We start from the raw sequence: 6,629 nt of genomic DNA on the forward strand, positions 1-6,629 counted from the left end.
GATTTGACTTTGGGTGGTGGACACACAATACAATATACAGATGATGTGTCAAGAATTGCACACTTGAAACCTGTTTTTATTAACCAATGTCACCCCAATAAATTTAATTTAAAAATATAAATAAATAGATATTTTTTAAAAATAATGATATTATTGTATTGGTGAGCCAATGATGTTTACTTGGTCATGTTAAGAGATCTAAGGTTCTTTTCAATGGATCAAATTCAAGGTAGACAATTAATTCTCTTTCCTTAGCTTTGGTGCTAAAACTTTAACCATTCTTATGGGTTTCTAGTCCCTCCACCCCAAACTGGAATGTTCACCACTTTCTTTCCTTTTCTAACATTAGGAACCCATGCCTTTTAGAACTGAGTTTCAGTTGGTCCTTTGACAACAGTGTGTAAACAGAGGGTGGACTTCAGAATCAGGTAAGGACTATCACAAATCCTGTTGCCTAGTAGCTTCATGCCTGTGAGTTACTTAACTTCTGTAAGCCTCAGTTTCCACACCTGTAAAACAGGGATACTAATACTTAGTACAACACATGGTTAATAAAAATCAGAGGCCAGTAGACAGGGTGAATGTCTAGGAAAGTGTCTGGCACATGACTTAATGGCAGGTGATATCACTACTTAGGACTCAGAGATTCCATTGTTTAATTTCCTGACATATTTTTCTCATCTTCCTGTAAGTTCACCTTATGCCATGCATATGTATATTTGTTGTATAAAGTCAATTAAAATGAATCAAGGTTTGGCTCTCAGGATTCCATGAGACCCTCTGGGATGGCTGTGCTATTGCCAAACCAAGGGACTGGGGTTTTCTGCAAAGCATTTGCTTCATGGCGATAATGATGTTTAAGAGGAGCCAAGGTGACAATTGTTAAGTGGTGGGCACGTGGGGTCTTTATTATATCACTGTCTACTTTTGTATATATCTGAAATGTTCTATACTAAAAAGCCAGGATAAATGTCGGCTCCCAATAAAGGAGAAGGTGTTAACTCAGTTTTCCTGAGCAGAGAAAGCACAGGTTGGTATAGATCCTCTATTGTTCACTGAGTCAAGTTAGAAAAAGAAGATCCATTTTCCTATAAATACTTGCCATTATAAATTATCTTTTTTGTTTTTATTATAAAGAGAGGCTGCCTGACAATAATGAAGATTTAATCTCTGGTCAGCTAATTAGGCCGTGGCCTGCTACACACCTGAAGGAGAGACTCTCCAGGTAAATCTAGGTAGGAAACAAAGGGTCGATGAGTCAGCCTGTGGCATACTTTCTCTGCATTGACACCAACTCAAAACTCAGTTAATGACAAGGACTGTTTTGTTGCCTAAGCACTTGTTTTGAGAGAGACAATAAGATTGAGCTTGTAGCTATTAATAGACTTGAACACTTCCCTCTTTTTTTCTGGCATTGTTTATTGCAGAAGTCCAAGTGTTGCTGGTGGAAACCTAGATAAGTCGTTATTTGGATAATTATTCTCTTAAGGAAACTCCATTGGTAGTTTTAGTTAAACAAAAAATGATGTCACTTTTCCTGCTCTAAACTATTTGACTGGGTTGCTTATACATGAAGTCATGCCAAATCTAGTCTTTCCCACAAAGGCTGTGTTTTGCTGGTCCTTTGGGTGATTCATCCACTATATACACGTAAAAATTATAGTTCACAAGGTTGTTGTAAGAATTAATTAATGTTTGCTGTGCACTTTATGATCACCAGATAAAAGGCACTAAGGAAATGCAGTGTTGTCTACACAATGTAACACTGGTACACAATGTAAAGAATGTTGGAATTTTTTGAATGAAAAGTTGAGTAGTGACTTCACGTTATTTTTACTAGTGTTTGCAGAAGAGTCAAACGCTACTTGGAGGAATATAATGGAACTCAAGAGACTTTCCTGGTGAACATGTAACCAACAAAAGAAGGAAGTAGACAGTAATTGTGTTGTAGACTAAGGAAATACAGCTTTTTGCTTTTTGGATACAAAAAAAAAAAAGACACAAAGAAAGAAAAGAAAAAGAAAAAAAAGGCACATGGTTAGTGTTCAAAGGAGATAGTCTAAAAGCAATAATGAAAATCCTTCATTTTTGACATCCTTTTCTCATTGAGATAAACAGTTATAAACTGGCCAAAAAGAGCTTCTCAGAAGTATTTGATCTTATCTTACTCCCCATACTTTTACATATGGTTGGGGGAAGGCAGTTCAAAGGTAGAGAAGGGAGGGAGGGGGGAAAACTGGGTAAACATTGGTGGACACAGGAAAAACCTGAGCATTATTTTGAACCCATCCTTCTATGTCACTGCCTCTGAAAATGAAGGCCTAATAATATTTCCTCCCAAGTATCAGTTCCTCCCATCCACTCCCCTCTGCCTCTCCCCGTTGCATCCCTCAGCACCTCAGGTCTGGATGACTGCAGTCAATAGCTCCCTGGCTGGCCTCCCTGAACATTCCCCCCCATGCCGCCCCCCGTCCCCCCTACACCAAGCTCATCACGTCTACACTCGCTTCAGGCTCTGCAGGCCTATCGCCAGGCGCCTGCTCTACCTGCCCTGCAGGAAGTCCCTTCAGTCACATCGCTCCCCTTGAAGGTGGTCCCCTCCTTCACTGTCTTTAAACCACCAGGATGCACTATCCTTCCCCTCAGCTGATCGGAATTTAACCGGCTCTTCAAGTTTCTGATCAACATTAAAGCCTTCCCTGGCGATGCCAGCTCGGAGTTATCTTTCTCTTTTCTGACCTTTTTGGTATCTGGGCCCCTGGAGTTGGTGCGACGGACTTTCATGCTTGTTGCTCACACCTACAAGGTGCGGCTGTAACTGACCCGAGGGCAAGGATTGTTCTGGACACACATTCTGCATGTCACAGAGTGAAGCCCCTCCAAAGAGCACAGTAAACGTCTGTCTGCTTGGCTGCTCACAGGTGTGCTCTGCTTTGTCGCCCTTTTAAACCGTGATGGCGGGGTCCGGTGAGGCACACTGACTATGACATTAGAGATGAATGAGAATGCCACCTCTGCCACTTATATTCCACCTCTGTTGCATGAATGTGGGTAGGATTTTTATTTTCAAACATCTCCAGAGCTGCCAAGACAAATGCTAGACATGTCCATCCAGCCCCTGACCTGCGTAGAAAGACATCAGACCTGGGGGCAAGAACCATCAGCGTAATAAGAGAGGAATGTTTCATCAGCCACTTCCAGAGCCCAAAGGAAATATTAACCGCCAAATGTTTGACTTCTCTTTCTACAATTCTATTCTCACTAATACACTTTTTTGTTTTCCAGGATCCCTGATACCAGGAAGAGAGAATCCCAGGTGGAGGGCAAGAGTTTCCAGGCACGGGCAAGGAATCGATTGCATAACATTGTGGCTGTGTGTTGGTGTCTTATGAGTTTGGCCGGTGTGAATTGTCTTCAAGACACTCCCCATCTTTACGCAACTGAGAAAAGCCAGGGTATGACAAACGCTGAGGAACAGTGGTGGTCCTTCCAAATCTCTGCCGAAGAGGGCTGGCGGAGCAGAATTCCTGAGCCCCACTCCCAACTCAGTCCCCCAGACCATCACACACCTCGCCTGTCAGACGCTCTGTCCCAGCTGTGGCTAAACCAGAGGAGCCACACAGGCAGTGGTCAAGACAGTGGACTTCGGAGCTGAGTGGCCTCAGTGTGAAGCCTGACTGTTGACAAAGTCACCCTGAGCCAGCAGTCAACCCTCGGGCTCCTTAATTTCCTCAAATACAGTAAAATGCTAACTGCACCCTCGTCACAAGCACATCCTGAGACACTAACCTACGTCAAACACTTCAAACAGTGGCCAGCATGTAAGTCCTCATAAACAGTAATCATGCAAAAGGCAAGTTTCAGATGGGACTATAATAAAACTAGTTAAGTCTCAATCTGCTGACTCATTCTGGTAAAATACGAGGAATAATGTAAAGAACCTGTTGAAAGTTCACAAATACTGCCACTTCCCCATTTTTGCCAGTTTCTTTTGACCACAGCTTTGTTTCCCGTCACAATTGACAGAGATTCCTTACAAACCAAAAGCGCCCCTGGGCTTTTTTCCTGAGGTCTCAGCCTTGTGAGGCCAAACACGGGTGGGAAGGCGGCCCCTGCGAAGCAGAAAGGAAGACGGGAGCTATGCCACAAACCCTGGGGAAGAAAGGGCTCCAGAGACTTCACTGGATCCCAAGAAATGCTCTGACATCTCCTTTTGAACCAGAGCTTCTAACTTAATTGAAGGTGATCTTGATGCTTGCTCTCAGCTGTACAAGAGACAGTCTACAATCCTTCAGGGGGCAAAGTTCTTTGTAGTACTAGTAAGCTCTCAGTTAATGCCCAAGGATGTGCATGACATACTTTTTCATGAACATTCTCCTAGGAGATTGAAATACATTGTTTTCCAACGAATTCCTTGGATGACTTAGAACAGGGGTCCCCAACTCTCCAGCCATGGACTGGGGCTGGTCTGTTACCTATAAGGAAACAGGTCTCACAGCAGGTGGTGAGCAGCGCAGGTCCACTGCCGTGGCCACTCCAGTCCGTCCAGCTCAGCTCATGCAGCCCCGCTTTGGCCATGGTGGTCCTCGGCTTCCAGAGCAGCCACCGAGACATCTCCCTCAGGCCCCGGGAGCTGACAGCCACCAAGACCCACATCGTGAAGGTCAGCGGAGAGGTTAGCTGATGAACTGCATATGCCATCCCTCCCCAAAATGCTGTTTGGAGACGTTTTAAGAATCTAGCACTGTTCTGGCTTTGGGATTGAGTTTGGCGCTACAGATGCTTTCAGATGCTTTAACAGCCACCAAGGAAGGTTCAGAGCAGCCTGTGCAGAAGAGGGGCAGGGAAATAGGATGGAGGGTGACCACTCCAAGGAGGTTATTAGACCGTAGGATGGGACCTATACAACAGACTACAAGGGAACATGACTTGGAGAATCACTCAAGTTAAAGGCTATACCTGCAACAGGTCATATAGATACAGAGAAATTGAAAGCCAGAGAGCAGATTAAGTTATTTGAAGAAGTTCTCCTGTTTGAGGGTGAACTTCATGATCATGGAGTTTCAAGTCTAAGTATGAAACTAGAGTAATGCCTTCCCAGCTTTTTCCTGCTGTTGTGGCTTATCAGAATGAGTGCCACGAGACTTCACCAGAGGCCGACAAGACCTACATGTTACAAGAATACACATCACGAGAGAGCAAAATTGCTAATTTGATGCATGTTCTGCCTTCCTTGTTCGTGGGGCCCAGTGAAGTAGCACAGTATCTACCAATCAAGGAGGGAGTTTGTGAAAAGCTAATATTTCCAGAATGAATTGATCAGAACCACAGAGACTTATAAGAAAATGCACCTGTGGGATAGGCTGTGACGTACCACGTGCTCGCCGTGGAATCTGATGGAGGCCTTGGCTATGTGGATGGGGTATTTTTATTATGAGAGTTAATTGCCTTGTCTATGCGCAGATTTTCAGTAGGCTTAAAGGAAAAAAAATAAAAGAAAAGATTGTTGCAGGCAAAAAAATTAAAAAAATAAAGTCAAGGTGGAATATCTAGAGATTGCCACAAAAGCACTGAAAAGGCTGCCTCCATTTCCAACATCCTATCTTCGTGAAGCAGGGTTTTCTGCAGTGACAGCCACCAAAACGAGATTGCAGAGTAGACTGGACATAAGTGGACATAAGCAACACACTTCAGGTGTCACTGTCTCCGTCACCCCTAGATGGGACCGTCCAGGTGCAGGAAAACAAGCGCAGGGCTCCCACCGATTCTGTATTACAGTGAGTTGCATAATTATTTCATTACATATTACAATGTAATAATAATAGAAGTAAAGTGTAAAATAAATGTAATGCGCTTGAATCATCCTGAAAACATTCCCCTCCCCTTTTCCCCCATCCATGGAAAAATTATCTTCCACGAAACCAGTCCCTGGTGCCAAAAAGGTTGGGGACCGCTGATTTAGAATACTGATGGAATTCTTTAAAAATGTATTCCAACCTTCAACAAATATTTCTGAGTCTTCAGCATTTTATGGTGGTTCAAAACCAAATTGATCTTTTGGTTTTGTTCCAAAATTTCTGCTGAGTGTACTTGAAAATATGCTTTCTCACGTCCAAGTCTTTTGGGTGGGTTTTGTTCCTCCTGCTCTTTGACAGCACAGCCTGAGGGTCCAGAATCTCGAGCTGGCTGTCAAGACTCAGTTCCTCGTTCTACCACTTTTTTGGGTGAGTGACCTCAGGACAAGCAACCTGATCTTTCTCTTCCATTTCCTCCTTTATAAAATGGAAGTAATAATAATAATAATACCTATTTATAAGTCTGTTGTAAGAATTAAGCAAGTCAGTACATTTAGAATAATGCCTCACACATAGTAAGCACTCAATTAATATTAGTTGCTATTGTTACTGTTTTTGTTCCATTTATTGCATTATCTCAAAATGAGTTTTAACGCATCTTACCTAAAAGGCGAAGTATGCTCGGCATGTGAGACAATTGTAATAGAATAAACATGATTAAAAAATAAAAAAAGTAAAAGAAAAAAGAAAAAAAACTCCTTCTGTGTACCAGTCAAATATGAAAAGCAAAATGATGTTTACAGACTTGGGAACCTGCCCCTAAATGAAATACAT

The 6,629-nt window shown here is 42.8% G+C and overlaps 1 pseudogene; it reads left to right on the forward strand.

Moving 5' to 3' along the window:
* The first annotated feature begins 4,576 nt into the window (after nt 1-4,576).
* Nucleotides 4,577-5,341, forward strand: LOC129081932 (TIP41-like protein; annotated as a pseudogene).
* The last annotated feature ends 1,288 nt before the right edge of the window (nt 5,342-6,629 follow it).

Source organism: Pteronotus mesoamericanus, unplaced genomic scaffold (genome assembly GCF_021234165.1).
Source record: "Pteronotus mesoamericanus isolate MK-2021 breed Mesoamerican mustached bat unplaced genomic scaffold, CSHL_Meso_final scaffold_1186, whole genome shotgun sequence".
NCBI lineage: Eukaryota > Metazoa > Chordata > Mammalia > Chiroptera > Mormoopidae > Pteronotus > Pteronotus mesoamericanus.